This window comes from Corvus kubaryi, unplaced genomic scaffold (assembly GCF_017639235.1).
Source record: "Corvus kubaryi isolate FWS band 111438036 unplaced genomic scaffold, C.kubaryi_AGA036_p1.0 66, whole genome shotgun sequence".
Lineage (NCBI taxonomy): Eukaryota > Metazoa > Chordata > Aves > Passeriformes > Corvidae > Corvus > Corvus kubaryi.
The window spans coordinates 25,670,620-25,688,417 of NW_024582054.1; the positions used below are offsets into that span (position 1 = coordinate 25,670,620).

At 37.2% G+C, this 17,798-nt stretch overlaps 1 long non-coding RNA gene across 4 annotated transcripts in view; it reads right to left on the reverse strand.

The window, feature by feature from the left end:
• The window catches only part of LOC121673593, a 74,755-nt gene that overhangs the window by 32,637 nt on the left and 24,320 nt on the right, over nucleotides 1-17,798 (reverse strand). For all 4 annotated transcript variants that reach the window (XR_006019253.1, XR_006019250.1, XR_006019251.1 and 1 more), the window contains exon 4: nucleotides 8,071-8,175. This is a non-coding gene — a long non-coding RNA (uncharacterized LOC121673593). The remainder of the gene's footprint in view (nucleotides 1-8,070; nucleotides 8,176-17,798) is intronic.

Sequence of the window (17,798 nt, forward strand, 5' to 3'; positions counted from 1 at the left end):
CAATGGGCTTTGGATATCACCCAAAATGAGATTCATTCCGGAAAAACGCAAGTTGAAAGAAATCATCATTCAAAAACTAGCTGGGGGAGAGATGTTTGGAAAACCTGGAAATCAAAGAATACCTAAGAGACTTCGTGTAATATATGATACGTGACAAGAGCTTATGAACATTGTTACAAGACTGTACCTTTTCTAAAACCTTATTAGTCTAGAAAGGAAGACAGAATAGAAGAGATAAGAAAACCCATTCCATCCAGTTAGAGAGTAGAAGTAGCAGGGATATCACATCACAACCTGCAGGCAGGTTGTTTTGTATGGAATTTAAAATGTGCCAAGCATCAAATAAAAGCACATCACCAAAGGTAGTTGTCCCATTTGAGACACCGCTATTTTCTCAGCTGTTTTTCCAGATATAAGTCTGCTAGTATCTACAAAGATCAAATGCACACATAGTTTGCATATAGGAATCCATGGTCAGACTTCAGTATGACACAACTGTCACATCTGTGATGTGGTCATCTTCCCATTTTAGTGATGAAGGTCAACAGAGCCTTTCAAGATTCCATATTTCCCATTATACACAAACGTCCTGTGCTAACACAAGGATGCCCTCCTTTGGTGGAAGGACACCCCCTTTCATTCTCCTGTACACCTTGCTGCTGTCAGATGGAGAAAATGTTTCAAGGATATACATACACCTCAGTGAAACGAAGGTCTGACCTGATTGTCAAGATCAAATAGATTCAACATGCACGCTATAAATTCTCAGGATTCCTATTCTCAACAATTATTTCCTACAATTTCATTGCTGAGAAGTGGATAAGGACATCTGTGAGCACATGCTAGATAGCAGAAGATGATAAAGGTAGCTTCCCCGCAACTGGTCTGAAAAGAAAGCACCTATTCTGTCTCCACTTATTCAGTGCAAGAACCTAAGAATGGTTTGTATAAAGAATAGATTTGTCGTATTGAAAGACTCTGGCAGGCTGACTAATGCACCTACTGAAGTTCAGAATGGCTTGATCCTTTCTGCTCTGTTACTACTGTTGCTGCTGAGGAGAGGAAAATTTTATTTCTCACCAAAAAACACAGACAAATCCCCCAAGCCCAAACTGCAACACAAACCATGTGTGGCTCAACAAATAATATTCATGAGGTACTGCAATTTATTGCTTCATTGGCCATATTGGTTCTATATCATTTTTCTTGTAAGACATAGATAAGAAAAGGGTGAAGACAAGCAGAAATCTTTGAATAAATATATTGGAATAAATAATTATAATATTATTGCGATAATGATGACAAAGCTCCAGTTTATTCTAGAATGTCTTTAGGTTCATACACTGTAGATTATATGCTATTTAGTACCATCATTTCTGGTTTAAAATCTTTCTATTCTTAGATTTTCAAACAAGAATCATTATTTTTTTTGGAATTGTATACCTGACCCTTCAGAGAAAATGTTGGAAAACATTTTATTTTGAAATATTCATCCTTATGCTTCATATATTCTTGGACCACTTCACATCTAAAGCTTATTGGCTTTTGCTAGAAAATCATGCCTCAACATGACTGCAATTCTTTCAGTGGGCTCAATCTTGTAGAATCCTGAGCACTAATTTCCATCAGTTCTCAGGTTTTCTCTGAATCTAATCTTTTGTGACATCATAAAAAGTTTGATGGAATGAAATCACAAAGAAAGTATTAATTCAATTCTCACAGGCAGGAAGAAAAAGGGGCACATGGATTTTAAAACACGAAGATTGTAAAGAAAGTTCTACAATTAAGATGGGAAAAGAGAAATTGTGGATAACATGATACACAAGAGAACCCTTCTGAGTAAACTGCTTTGCAAAATCTTTTTATAAAGCTTCGGTAGGTTTTTTAGAAAGTAGAACCCTATGCTCTTACTCTAAATCCTCCCTGATTTTATAACATTGATACTGGAAAAATCAAATCTCTTGTCTGAAAGCTATAGTTGCAATTAACAAGGATGTTAAGCATTTTTTTTCAGATACATGAAAAGAGTGACAGGATTATAGACCACCAAATTGTTGGTATTTTAAGAATCTGACAGGCTCAGCACCATGTGCCATTCTAGCCTCTCTGTGTATCCTTTGTGGTTAAAACTCTTAAGCACTTTAAATTCTTTTGGTCAGTATTTTTTTCCTTTTAGGGCAGACAACTAGAAGCACATTCCAAGTAACTATTTATGGTGTACAGAAAATTATAAGATACTAAAATCACCTCTTTGAAGGTGTTTCCAGGCATTGGGTAGTAAAACAAATATCTTATTTATAAAAAAAAAATTTTAAAAAAGTTGTTGTTTTACATCTAGAATATAATTATCTACGTTCCAAATCAAATGAAAGACAGTAACAGCACAAAGACAGAGCAAAATAGTACATGTCAAATCTTAAAGACTTTACTTGGACAAATCTCCCATCAAGCTTTGGTGGCAGCTTTGCCTGATGAAATATGGCTGAGCCAGATCTGAAATAAGCAAAAATTTAAGAAGCCACAGAAGTGGAATAAGTTATAGAACAACAAGTGAAATATTTATTTTTGTTGTCTGGGAAATAACAACAATTTAGTGCATTATTAGTATAAAAGTAGAAGTCCACTAAACCAGCAGTCCTCTGATGCATTTATCCAGATACAACAGAGGACCAAAAAGATGTTTGAAGAGGCAGATGACTTTCCAGAATACTTGATACAGGCTGGAAGAAATATGCGAACAAATTTTTCAAATCCTCAAACTCTGGCAAACAAAATTGACTGTAGCTTTGCATAACTTCATTTACAAATGGCTCAGTCCTCTCATGTTTCTTCTTTTCCAAGGAACAAGACAAAACTGTGGATTGGTCCTGTGCAGGAGACATATCTGTGTGTTGGGGTTCATGGTGGGGAAGAGGCCAAAGCCCCTGTGCTGCAGCCAGGAAACACACCTGGAAGCAGGTTCCTTAGAGCCCCACACCTGGGAAAGAGCTGGTGGACATGTAGCCCAGCAGACTGTCCCACTGGGCAGAGAAGCACACTGGGAGACGGGATGAGAGGAGCTGCCAACCACCTGCAGCTGGTATATCAGGTCATGCAGCAGGAGACAGATTCTGGCACCCGGCTAGGAAAGTCTGTAAGACATACCCCGTTCTGTGGGGGTGAGTGGATGCTGGAGCCAAATCTATGAGTCTCACACTCAGTGCACAAAAACTTAACAGCTCAGATGGATGGGTAAAATCTGTATCGGTGTAGAAACTGCATGGGATGAAAGCTTTACAGTTCTGCAGAGGAATCTGGTTCTGCTCTGTACCATCTGTGCACCAATTGTGTGGATTGTTTGTTGAGCTTTGTTTGGTTGGGTTTTTTCCTTCAAGAAAGATACATAAGTCAGTAAAAAGAATGCACTTCAGGTCAGTTTAACTCCTGAGCTATTGTTTTTGGCCCTCGCCACTGCTGATTATAGGTTCAAATTTTATACAAGAGTTAAAAAGAAGAATCATGCCTAATTACTATTTTCTGCAATTTATTTAATTTCAAAGACAACAATTTAATTTCAAACTTTGCTCAAATTAGAGGGGGAAATAAAAAAACCTGGAAATGCAGAAAAAGTAAGATTAGAGACCTGATTTTCAATGTAAGACCCTTACAGCTGATGGTATATTTCTATGTGCAGCTAATACACACATTGTCTGTTTGAAACCTAATGACTGTGTGATAGTAAATATCTGGTAGATCCAGACCATGAAGAGGGTGCTTCCATTAGGTTTGTGCTTATACCACTAATATGATGTGTTTGTTCGCGTGTATTTTACAATATACACACAAATTAGACTGAGCGATTCTTAGCAACAAGGAAAGGCAACAAGAAAAAAATAATATAAGCTTATACATACATTAAACATTTATATAACGATGTACATTCTATGTGCATAACAATAAACACATTTCAGTCTATGAGCATGCAGTAAACACACTTCAGATGACAATTTAAAATTAATGTCCACGGGCACTCCAAACATGCTGTGGCACTCGTGGAGTGAAATCTGAGGCTATTAAAACAAACAGGAGCCTTGCTTAATCAGGGTTTTCCAGACTGCAAAACTCCAGAGGGGGATCCAAGAGAACCCTTGAGGAAATTTAAGATCATATGACATCAAAGTGAAAAAAGGCATCACTCCTATCTGCTTCTCCAGAGGCTTCCCGTGACTTACAGGAAACACAGCACCTTATGCTCTCAATCAACTGAAAGCAGCAATGGAAGAGATGGACTAAGACTTGCATAAACATTGGTAAATGTCTTACAGGAATGTTTTTTAAAATCTTGATGTTCTTTTCTGGCTTCTGGGGTTTTGGCAGGAGCTCTAGTCTCTAGGCCCATTTCTGTGTACACAATTTAATGATGGGCTTGATTAAGAGACAGTAATTCACAAGAGGTTTAGCTATCTTACTTATTGACATGAACATGAGTACAATGCCAAAATCAAATGGTTATGTCCCAAACCAATGGAAAATCACAGAGGCAAAAGCGTGATGGAGTCTTCATTTTTCAGGTTTCATGTATTTGTACTGTTTTCCACTGTATATAATCTATAATGCTTTATAATCTAAGCAACAATCAATCGAGCCTTGCAAGACCTTTTGCCAAACAACAAGTAGCAAAAACATCAGCCTACATCTGCCCATGAGGGAATTACATTGAGGTCCAGTTATATTTGTCCCAGTAACTCTGTCTGCCAAGTGAGCCAGTTTCCCTCAAATGAGAATTTAAAGGAAGAACACAGATGTTGGCTCTGGGATAAGCTAAGACAAGACTGCAAAGGCAAATTCTAGACATTGAACTCTGTTACAGGGTAGTTCAGGAGTCAACCTCAAAGGAAAACAAGGCAATGAGTTCATAAAAATTAACTTGTTGACCTCCTACACAGGATTACAAATTTCCAGCGAGGTCAGTAGGATTTTCAGGCATATAATATATCTTAGGACAGGACTTAATATGCTTTCAAAACTGGCTTTTCATAACTGAAAGGCAATATAAAGAAAACATCCTTGACATCCCCTGTATTAAACTAATGGCATTGAACTTCAGACTAATTGACTATTTTCTTTTTCCTCTCCCTGGCAGACTCAAGGAGAAGAACCCTCTTCTACGGCTCTACATTCCATAAAAACTCAGTTTCCTGAAGTCTTCTCTCTTGCAGGAGAAAGTGGAGATGATCCACAGCCTGCAACTCTACCATATATTCTTTTACTGGAATAAGAAATGTTTTTAGATCAACAGCTTCAGAAGCCAATGGAGCATCTGTGTGCCAACATTAAAGTCTCTTTTCAGCTGTGAGAATTCCATGCTTTCTAAAAACCTTGCCTTCTCATAGGAAGATGGCCAAAATCTCCCAGATAGGAGTTTATGGCAGAAATCTACAAGTTTAGATCACTAATTACTGCTTTTGAATAAATCTCAGTGTACATGTATACATTATTCTGTATGTCTTGATTTCTGTTTTATTATTTCCTTCAGTTTGACTTCCATCTGAATTCCAGTTTATTACAAAATTTTGAATGTTTTATTTTTCATCCTTTTTCAGTCTTGTGGTTGTTCTCATTCTGGCATTTAGTGACTTTTCCCTTCATTTGCTCCTTTGTATTTCTTTAAGGCAATGAGCCATTTCTGTGGTGCTGGATGGGGATGAGGAAAGCTGCCAGCAAAATTTTTGGTGCACGTGCAATAGAAGTCCTCTCCCCACAAATTCAGGTTTGTAAAAGGTAACTCTAGGAGGAGTTTCTACAAACAGTGGTACATTCTTTCCAGAGGTAATTATAAGGTCTTAATTTGTCTCAATTACTCATACATATTATATGCTTATATATTTTTCACATAATATGATAATGTAACAAGTACTTATGCATATTAAATACATGAATATGAGTGCAAGCATAACATTTTTCAAGATTCTAAGTAGCACAATGAATTCTCAAAGAGCCTAGTACTTGCAAACAGCATTACATTAAAAGAACAAAAAGTATATGTCAACCAACTAAAAATATTCATGTACAATGAAACACAAATATATTCCTTGTATCTTATAATATTTTTAGAGAATTTTTAGACAATTATATTTCTCACATAAAAATATTTTCATCAGATCTATCTATATGAAATTTTATATTCCATTTGGTGTACTAGAAGCTCAAAAGTGTGATAATCTTAAAGAAACAAATAGTGAAATTACTAGATACAGAAAATCCTTGCTTTCTTTTTGTTATTATGACAAACTGCAAAACTCAAATATTGAATCTGACAAATATAAATTATATTGTAGTTAGCGTAAGTGTGATGCAAAACCCACTGATATATTTGGAAAACAAATGAGTCTCACAATTCACACAGAAAGTCATCAAACTGAGAATCGAGTACAGCAGAGAAAAAAGCTGGAAAGCAATATAAACTGTGTAAAGGTTAGTGATGGTGCAATGCAACTTTGACTATTGTTTTCCATGCCACTTCAAGAGATGTTTAGCTGAAAGAGAAAGGTGTCAAAGACAAGCAATGAAAATGTGGTTACAGACACAATATGACCCTATTATAAGAAAAGACTGAAATGAATAAGTGATAATATGACACAGGCATCAGATAATTAAATTTTGGCAGTACATGCCAAGAGCACTTATGTCCACAATGTGATTTCACAGGAATTCACAGAAAAGAAGCACATAAAGGCAACTTCATGGTTTTGATCACTACTGTAAATGTAACAAAGAAAGAAAATGGAGGGGCTCAGTCACAACCTTCAAATGCCTGCCAAAGTAAACAAGAAGGCGTTTGATTTTCAGCCAATAAAGATGAAGTGAAAAATGAAAGTGGGAAAGCTCTGCATAGAGCTTTTTCTGGTAGAGAAAGACACGCAGATGTGCATGATACTTTATTTATGGCTTTGGTAGAATAAAAATGATTGAAAAAATATAGAAGCACTTTTAAAAATATATTAAAAATTAGAAAGTGTTAGTCCTTCAGATGTCTGTTGAAGATGTTAAACAAGGTACAGAAACTTTGCAAAAGCGGAAATTCAATTGGGAAAATGCACTTTTCTTTATCAATGTTGTTTCCCATAGAAGCTAAACTCAACTACAGGATTAAGCTTCCAACTGCATTATCAGATTACCTAACATACATTTTTTGAGATAAGACTACCAGAGACCACCGATAGATGACAGATGAGAAAGAGCAAGCAAGGCAGAGACATGAAATATTTCTGGAGCTAATAACTTGTACAACAGGATATAAATCAGCAAAGTAATAAACTCTGCAAGACACGTTTTAACACATTTTATGAGATGCTAATTCATATTTCCACAGATGTTTGACAAAAGTAATCGCATTTTCCATTTTGGCCATAACACAACTTCCTCAAATCAGTTTCAAAGTTAGCCCTCACACTGCTCCTGCATATGGATAAATGGTCGGTGTTTCCTCCAACTCGGGAAATGTTGGCACACCACACCACTGCATGCAAATTAAACTTGCTTTGGAATTGAAACCAGAAGTAGTTTGATATTGGAAAGATATTTTTTTCTAAAATAATTTACAATTTAAGGGTCATTCAGAGCGGCGATCCATTGCTTTTCCTATTTCACATGCTCCCCCCGTTCCCTGCCCTTAGCCTTGGCCACTCCCTCGGACTCTCCCTATTGGTTCCTGTACCCCAACCCCACCCAGGAAATGCCTCTGGGCCCCTGACAAAACCCCCCACACCCAGACTGCAAGGTCTCTCTACCTCTGGATATTGAGGCGACAAGGTGTGATTAAAGCCATCTCAAACCCTCATGAGAGACCCTTCTCACTTCCTTCATCACTGGTTGTAACGCTGATAGCTGACCAGAGCAAGATCACGAGGTCGTCCGAAATTGGACTGCGGGATGCAATGGGTCGCATTGCCCTAGGAAACCCTTGCTGAGCTCTCAGGGAGCTACAGCCTGCTAAGCAAAAAAGCGATCACAACAATTCAGAGTCAGAAGTCAACAATCCCCAACCCAATAAGACTGTACTAGATTGTATAACAGGAAAGAGACACTGACCTTTTCGATTCAGCCTGCTGCTATCCATTTGTTTGGCCATCTCTTTCTCTATTTCCTACTTGCCTTTCCCCCCTTACGTAGATATTTAATGATTTCTTATCCCTCCTGGTAGAAAGGAAAGAGATGATTGTTCATTGCTAAAAGTAATAAAGTGATCATTTTCCATTGTTACAGAAAAAAAATATGGTTCATTGGTAATTGTCTTATTAAATTCTTGATGCACTGTGACAGATCATTGACCGCAAATACTCCCAGAATTCTTGTCTTCCAGGCAAGGATGAAACTTAAAACATTACTTCATGTCAAAACTGAAAGGGAGGAAACTGAAAGATGCAGAGCGAATGGAGAACTATTGCAATACTGTCTTACATTCTCCACTGTGTTCAGTATATGTCAATTGAAACATGCTTATCAAGATATTTTCTATATCTTTTCACTAAGTATACCATTATGTCCTATGAGATGACCTAAGAAAGCACGAGATACTGAATTATAAGGAAAGCCAAGCTGAAGGAATTATGGAAAGAAAATACTTAAATAAGCAATATTCACCACTAGAGAATCTAGAGAAAGAAGCAGGAACTATGACCATCAGAAGTCCTACCTATTCAGGAAGAAGCATTTAAAAATAATTTTAAAACACTTTACAGTGACATGTATTTATCTTCCACATACTGAACACAGTGACAAACAAGTGTAATACAAGAAACAAAGCCAATTTTAAGGGAAAAAAAATGTTTGCTATTCAAGCCATGGATCTAGTAACAGATGGAAATTGAACCTTTAAACTGTTCTTACCATAATGACTACTTGGAGAACTTACTAACTCCAATTATAGCCACAATTAGCACTTTTTAAGGACATAGATGTATAAAGAACTGAGACAGATCTAACACCAATAAAAAAGTGCCCTGTTTTCTGTTATGTTGGCTTATCAAACTCTGCAACTGGAAAAGGGTTCATCTTTTTCACTACTTCCCCAGATTTTCCCTGTTCTGGCTTCCAGAGAATGGATTTGTCTTCATGATTTTTAGTGACACCTTCAGTTCTCTAAGAAAAATGCACTAAGCAGTTTTTTCCCCATGGTGCAAACCCTCTATCCCATTTATCCACCACTAAGGAGGCACTGGGCAGAACCAAAAGGCACATCATGACGTTTTCCAGTGGTTGTTGGATCAGTCCTGTGAGGCCATTGGCAGTCAGCACACCTGGGACAGACCAACTCAGAGCACTCTTCTACTATCAGAGGACTTACATAGAACTTTATTCCCTTTCCCTTTCACAGCTCCATGGTATATCCCACTTGCAGCTCAAGGTCCAGCTACAACTTATATACAGACAAACAGAATCCTAGCACTGTTTAACTATCAGTGTCCAACACATTGTATCTTCATACAGCTCCTTCTCATAGAATTTCTTCCTATGTCATTTATAGACATATTTTTGTTAAACATTATCTGGAGAAGAATTATTAATCCACAAAGCAGACTGAATGCCTCTTAAAAAGAAGAACTTCTGACTTCAGCAGGTTGTTGATACACAATTATTGTTTATTTAAAGAGCTTCTGAGAAACTGTGAGAAGGCTCATTGCTATTTATCCCGAAGTATGGATGTTAGCCTGCAGTTGGAATGGAAACAGACTAATGTTTCCAATGAAAAAAAACCCTTCTAGCCAAATTTTAATTGAAGCTAGATAGCAAATGAAACAATTTTTTCGCCTGGGGAATAGAAGACTCTGAAAACAAAATTGTATCAATGAATTTGGGATTATTTTAATACCAAAAGTCTAAACAATATAAATTATATACAGAAAAGTATTTAGAAATTCTTTTGTGGATAAAGAAAAGCCAAAACTTTTTTCCAGAAAATACTGAGGTGGATACTGATGTGTTTTTCCAATGAGAAAATACTTATCTGCTAGCAATCTGATATCCCCAGCTCTGTCTGCTCATGATCACAGACTAATTTTCAAAATTAATCCTTAGGATTTTCATTCCACAGTTTTAAAAGGAGTATCAATGTGTTCTGAAGGCTTTGTTGTCTCTTAGAATTTCACATTAGTCATTAAACAATCATCCTTCATTGTATACACTGTTTACATCTTGCAGCAATGTTTATCTTTAATAGATGATGGTCCAACAAATATACTGGAACAGATTAATTGTTTATCAGTGCAACTCATAGACTTGTCTAAGAAGGAAGAGATGTTGTTATTCTGTAACTCAGTGAAATAAAAATAGAAGGCACCCAAATATGCAATTGTTATCTTTTTTGTTTACAAGACACATATACTAAAATTTATTCAGCAAAGCAGTTTGGAATTCTTAATTCTTCTAGGAAAGCTTTGTGCAGAAGCTTCCTCTGTAATTCATACTTACCTTCACACATACAACTTACTAGATCCTAGATAAATACTCCAGATCAAGACCATAGCTGTAGTATTCTATAAACAAGGAGCGTCTGGAAAAATTACTCTTAAAATATCAAAACTAGTTACTTTAAAGCTTGTGTAACACCTGAGATCATGGTGAAACTAAAATGCAGTCGATGGCTATGCAGAAAAGTTGTGCAGGCTTGGATGGGGAACTTAAAGGTGTGTCTTAGCACTGCTTAGACCAGAGACATTATACAGAGATTCCATTCCATATTGAAAAGAAAAGAACACCATGAGCCCTGAAGAACTGTTTTCTAAGGGTTAACAGTAATGCCATCACATAGAATATTTCCATTAGGCACTACTATCTATCCCCTTCAGTAATTAATTACCTCTGATAAAAGACAGTTTATTCAGTCTGAAATACTACTTGACTCCCTTTCTCAAGTACTTTAATTGCTAGACATGGCCAAGCCAGAATGTCTAGCTTGCCAGTTATTTCAATAATCTCTTTCAGTAGCCAGAGTCTCCACCCAAAATCTGAGTACAGCATGTAGAAAATAGGGGCATCCTGTATCTATTGCAAGTTCTCTGTCTGGGAGGAAACATAAATCAAAAACCTAAAATGAATAATGCATGGCCAAGGCTTGCAATCTTCAAAGCCTGTGAAGGCACAGTTCATCTAATATCAGTAATTAGTAAAACATTGTTCCCTTTGCAAGAGAAGACTCCTGGCCAACAGAAATGGTCTAAGAATTCTTAAGACTGTAGAGTGGAGCTTACTTCTGGAAATGAAAATGAAGGAATGATTAGACAGCAAATTCTCTTTGTATGTCCTAAGGTGTTCTGTAACTATGTAAATCACCACTGATGAACAGGTAAGACAATAAAATGGGGACCTATGTCTGCCATACCAAGAACAGTCAGGAGTGATGTCATGGCTGAGACACCATCTGGCCTTCATTAAAAAGAGAGAAGAAAGTATTAGGGCAAAAGAAGACAGAGAAGAAGCCGTTTGAATCTGTGTCTAGAAAACAAAGCCAAACAGTTCAGCAGCCAACACTGAAGTGATGTTGAGAAATAAGCAAGCCCACTTAGACTGAGGAGAGAGGAAGTTGATCCACATAAGCCAATTCAAGAAGCAGACAGCCTTGGAGTAAAATGCACACATACCACTGGGTAGTGACATGGAGAATTTAGACTCTCTGGCATGAGCACTTTTAGTGATCAGAGAGAAGATGAAAATACAAAAGCTTTCTTAACTTCTGAGAAGAAAACCTCAAATTCTAACCGCCTTTTGCACAGTGTTTGCATCTTGAACAATCAGCAAAGAGAAAACCCCTGAGAACTATGGCCCCAATTGAGAAAACAAAGGTAATCCCACATATAGGCTTGGTCATGTGACTTAACCTTTGCATGTTGTGGCCAACCAAAATGACACTTAGGACCAAATCCTTCATTCAGGAGAAGAAAATCTATTAATTGCAAAAGATCTACAAATCATTCCCTTTCAGCAAGAGAACTTCCTTATATGCTATATGCTGAGCAGTAAGGAAAGACCAACAGCACACCTCTACTATATCACAAGGACATTTTGGATCTTGAGTGCCTGTGATGTAGCAAACCCATTGTAATAGCTAACATGGACCCATTTCAAGAACTTGTGGTTTGAGAACAGATACTGTTTAAGACCAGAGGGCATATCTAGGACTTGATTTTTTTTCCTCAGCAACAATACCCTTTGAAGAAAGAGTACAGTCTCTGAAAAAGTTGATCAGGCAGTAAATGGAAACAGCAGTGCTAAATATGCAAGGCATTTTTGGGGGCCTGTTTCTTGAAATAAATCCAGACTTAGGGCAGGTGCCAGACTTAGAGGGAGAACAGAAATTTGGGGACTGTTCCTCATCAAAGAGATTATCCAATAATAGGGAAATACCAGAAGAATCCCCTTCCCACAAGGTAAACTGCACGTCTGTTCTTTCCTTAAGCCACAACTAACATACCATGCCTAAAATATGAAGTTGTTCAAAGGAGTAATGACACACATTCTTGTTGCACACAATATCACCCTTAAAACTGCAATAGCAGTAGTCCTGAAAATGTAAATAGTATTACAGTGTTTATCTCTGTACTTGATCACACAAAAAAAACCACCCCAGAAAACCTTTTATCCTTCAATGTGTCCAGCTGCACATTGGTGTCCAAGGTCCTGCTCCTTAAAACAAGGTCAAAGCAGAAAGTCACTAATTTCAATAATGCAGGATCTCATTCTACATGGAACACTAGACGGGAGAGTCGTATTTTCAGGTAGATCACTAGTCAAAGACCAATTGCTTAAATACAGTATTTATTGCAAAAATACCATGTGACCATAATAAAGGGTTAAGCAGAAACATTTTAAATCAAAACACTTATGAGTTCTTTCCACTTTTATCCCTATTCATATAATAGCTCCTCAAAAAATAGTGGATTACTTAAACAGTTGCAGCTGGTACAGAATGCATTTGGAATACCCATGTATTTCTACAGCTTAGGCAGCAGCATGCTTTGGCTTAAACAGTCAAAGGATGCCTCAAATTCCTTTAATCTCTTCTTCAAATAAGTGTTTTCTACTTTGTATGAAAAAAAAATTGGTAGCCAAACTAACCAAAGTAAGAAATTAAACAGTTTCAGTGTTAAGAAAGGGCTGGAAAAAACATCAACTACATTAGGTATGACAAAAAAAAGAGTGTAATGATCATTTAACTGAGGTTCTACACAAACTTAGAAGTTTGATGACCACTAGTTGTCTTTATTACTTCAATTAAGTCTAATAGTATAGGGACAGAATAGGAGGAAGCATTATTGATGACAAAAATTAGTCAGGACAGTCAAATCTAAAACTTACTGCTAGCATTTGCAGGAGAATTATGCTGTACTGAGCATAGGAAGTAAAATTCATTAACTACTAAGGCAGTATCTCTGACTTTGGAATGTCCTGAACTGCAAACTGCTGGAGCTGGGGAGAATATTCTGACAAAGTAACAATATACGATTGCCCTGTTCAAATGCTTTTTTTTCCAACAGCATTTTATTTTAGCCAGTGGAGAAGGCAGGAAACTGACCTAGGGTAACCTCTAGTTTAACCTAGGGCAATCATTCTCATGTTCTTAAAATGGATCATGGTTGCATAAAATAAATAAAGGCAGCATACATAAGGTGAAGCCATATAAAAATATAATCCCTTAATATTATCATAATGAGGGATGGTCTTAAGAGGAGTCATTATGGATAATTCTTTGAAAATAGCAGTCCAATATGCACCAGGATTCAAAAAGGCACACAATACAAACTACTAGGAAAGAAATAGAAATAATTCTGAAAAAATATAAAACTACCATGTTCCCAACATCTACAAAGTATGCAGTTTTGACATTCCATCTCAGAAAAAAAAGACCCTATAAAACTAGAGTTTTCATTTCTAAAATACTATACTATTTTACATATTTTTAAATGTATATGTTATATCTATATATAGTATTTAGTATTTCTATAAAACTATAGAAAGAATATGAAAGACAATTAAAAGTATGGAACAGCTTCACATGGCTGCTCAGGGCCTGGGTGGGTGCTCTGTGTACTGGGTAATAAACTGGCTGGATGGCTGAGCCCAGAGAATGCTGATGACTGGATTTACATTCAGCTGGCTAGCAGTCACCAGTGGTGTTCGCCAGGGATCAGTGTGGGGACCAGTCCTGTTTAATATCTTTATGAATGATCTGATAAGGGGATCAAGGGCACCCTCAGTCAGTTTGTTGATGACACCAAGCCGGGCAGTAGTGTGATCTGCTGGAGGGCAGGAAGGCTCTGCAGAGGGATCTGGACAGGCCGGGTCGATGGGTCAAAGCCAATAGTATGAAGTACAAAAAGGCCAAGTGCCATGTCCCGCCCTTGGGTCACAACAACCACCTGCAACCCTACAGGCTGGGGGAAGAGTGACTGGAAAGCTCCCCAGCAGAAAAGGAGTGCTGGTCAATAGCAGCTGAACATGAGCCACTGTGAGCCCAGGTGGCCAAGGCCAAAGGCATCCAGGCAATAGTGTGGCCAGCAGGACCAGGGCAGTGATTGTTCCCCTGTACTCAGCACTGGTGAGGTCACACCTTGATTGCTGTCCAGTTTTGGGCCCCTCAATTCAGGAAGACCACTGAGGGGCTGGAGCATGTCCAGAGAAGGGCAGTGAAGCTGTTGAAGGGTCTGGAGCACAACTCCTGTGAGGAGCAGCTGAGGGATGTGGGGGTGTTTTGCCTGGAGAGGAGGAGGCTCAGGGGAGACCTTATTGCTCTCTACAACTACCCAAAATGAGGTTGTAGTGAGGTGCAGGTCACTCTCTTCTCCCAGGCAACATGAAATAGGACAATAGGAAATGGCTTCAAGTTGCACCAGGTGATGTTTACGTTGGATATTAGGAAAAATTTCTTCACAGAAATGGTGGTCAAGCATGGGAACAGACTGTCCAGGGAAGTGGTGAAATCATCATCCCTGGAAGTGTACAAAAACTGTGTAGATGTGGTGCTTAGGGACATGGCTTAGTGGTGGACCTGGCAGTGTTATGTTGATGTTCGGACTTGATGACCTTAGTAGTGTTTTCCAACCCTAATGATTCTATGTTTCTACCAAAAGAAAAACAAAACACAGCCAGATGCTTCATTTAAAATTATCCAGAAACTTGAAAGCAAAAGATGACTAATATTAATGTTGGGATAACTAAAGTCATTAATGCAATTAAAGAGGCTAACAGAGAAGAATAATCAGGTTTTTGTTGCTCTACAAACAATAAGGGTCACCAACAAAATCCTCACATAGCAAGTGAGAAGCAATATCAAGCTAGACCAACCTTTAGTCTCATTTCATGTGACTGACCGGATATTCTAAATTACATGGAGTAAATGAGGTCAAGCATTTATATGTAAATATTCATATAAAAATAATATAAATACAGCAGATGCTTACAATTATTATCATCATTATTATTATAAATATTATTTTATATATATTTATTTTTATGGAAAGAGCTACTTAAAGTTGAATCAGATTAGCAATTAGAGTTCAGGAAAATGCCAGCCACAGTAGTTTCCTGTACATTTTTACACCTTCTTTTGAAAGCACAAATGTGTCAGCAATTTTCAGAGATGGGACACAAGACCAGATGGAATTCTTATATTCAGATGAACATAAAGTACAAGCCTTTAAAGTTCTGATTTTTCACAATTCCTGAATAATTTTCATCTCATAAAGCCACATATTATTCCAGGCAACATATTTATGAGGTCTTGTTTATTGTTCTGTATTGTTGATGTTTCTCAAACCTATATCCCAGGACTACTTCTAAAATATTCTTCTTGCAATGTCCCACAGCCCAAGCATACCCATGCTTTATTTTTTCTTTTAAATTCCAGTATGACTTAGGCAAACTGAGTAAACAGATTTAATAAGCTGAACTCAATCGTGACTTCTCCACTTACATTTTTTGGCGAAAATGCCTTTCTGAGTTTCTATTTCGGTAAGATTCACTTAATACATCCAAAGCTGAGTAGGCTTTGATCCACAATTACAAAGTTAATATATATGGAGAAAGAATAATGCTGGGAAAATGCTCTCTTGGCAAATAGATGCTGGAGCAAATTAATCCCACAAATTTCCCACCTTTAATGAGTTCAAGTCTTGCCATCATTAATAATACTGAAATAGTTATTAACATTTATATAAATATAATGAGAAAAGGTCTTTGGGCCTGCCAGCAGGATCGAAAGCTATTGGAACTTTTATCACATGAGCAAGATCAAAACCAAAGCAGCTATACTCCTTTTTTTCTTTTGCTTTAAGTTACTCCATAGCCCAGGCATCTGACTATCATCTTGACTTAAAGTACTTGGCTATAACCCAAAGACAGGTTCAAATAAGGTTCTTTGATTCTACACACATGCACATACACACGTTCTTTCAATCCACTCTCCTTGCACGCAGGAGTCAACAGGAGTTAAGGGCAGCACTTCAAAGTATGCTCAGCATTTTGCAGGATGTGGCCCTTTATCCTTATTTGACCCCTTGTACATGCTTCATTCTGTTTTTGCCAGTTCGACTAATAATGTTCCTCTGCAACAACAAATACTGCCCACACCCCACTGATGCCTACTGCCATCTTTCCTTAAGTCCTATACAGCATCTATCCCCAAGTTACTACGTGTAGTTTCTATATTCTATATCATTAATTTTAGAAACTAAGATAATTCTGAAGACAATAAAATTCTCACTTGAATTTGCAAGGTTGGGAAATTCTTTAGTAAATATATAATTTTTCCCTCTGATATTGTTCTGCTGTAGTCTGTAAGGAGATGTCTATTTATTTTTTAAAATATCAGGACAGAATTCTCGTTGCTCATGATCCTAAAATGGGGATTAGAGTTTATCTTGTCATTGAGTTACTCTAATTTTATTCAGACTGGTAAACTGTCTAAACTGAAAACTTTCTGCCTGTATCTTTAAGTTCTCATTCAACACAAATGACAGCATTAGATTAGTGGGAAAGAGGAATTAATATACATCTAGAGCTTGTTCTGACAGTCACTTAGGGTGCAGGTCTGTATCCAGGACCTCGCTGACAACATAGCAGAATTCATTAGTTTATAGACTGCAGTTTTACAAAATTAGTGGTGATGAGTACTTTAAAAACTTATGAGTCTTCTGGACTTTGTTTATGGATCATCAAATTAACTATTAAAATTTCCTACAGATCAGCCACTAGTGCCCAAAGGCTGCATTTTAAAACACATATTTAGATACCAAAACAAAAGTGATTTGAACATTTTGGAGACAGTCATTTGACTGTTCGTGAGCCTACAAAGCTGTTAAGGAATCACATTTTAGCACCTAAGCTTGCAAATATTAGTTCAAATGTTTTGGACTTTATTCTTAGAGGTCATACTGCATTTAACTATGTAGACATTTAGCTTATCAATTCCCTAAAATTTCTGTTATTAATGGAAGTAATCAATACATTTCCCACAAAGTCTTAGAGAGCCAGGGTGGAAGTTTATCTGATTGGAATCTGAATTGTGGAAACAGCAGTGCAGAGGGATTTTTCATTATTGCCTTTTTAACAAGAAAGCTCCTAATTTCAAGAGGCTAGGTAAAAGGAAGAAAAAGTTGTCCTCCATTTGAGAGACATTGATTGTTTAAAATTTCTGAGTTTTTTGCTGTCTACATGAGTATAATCACTTTGTGTATTGTTTCCAAGTAAATGAAATATGAATTGAGTTTTCATATCTTTCCACAAGTCCATTAGTAGCTATAGAAAGAAAGCAGCTAGCAAGACAG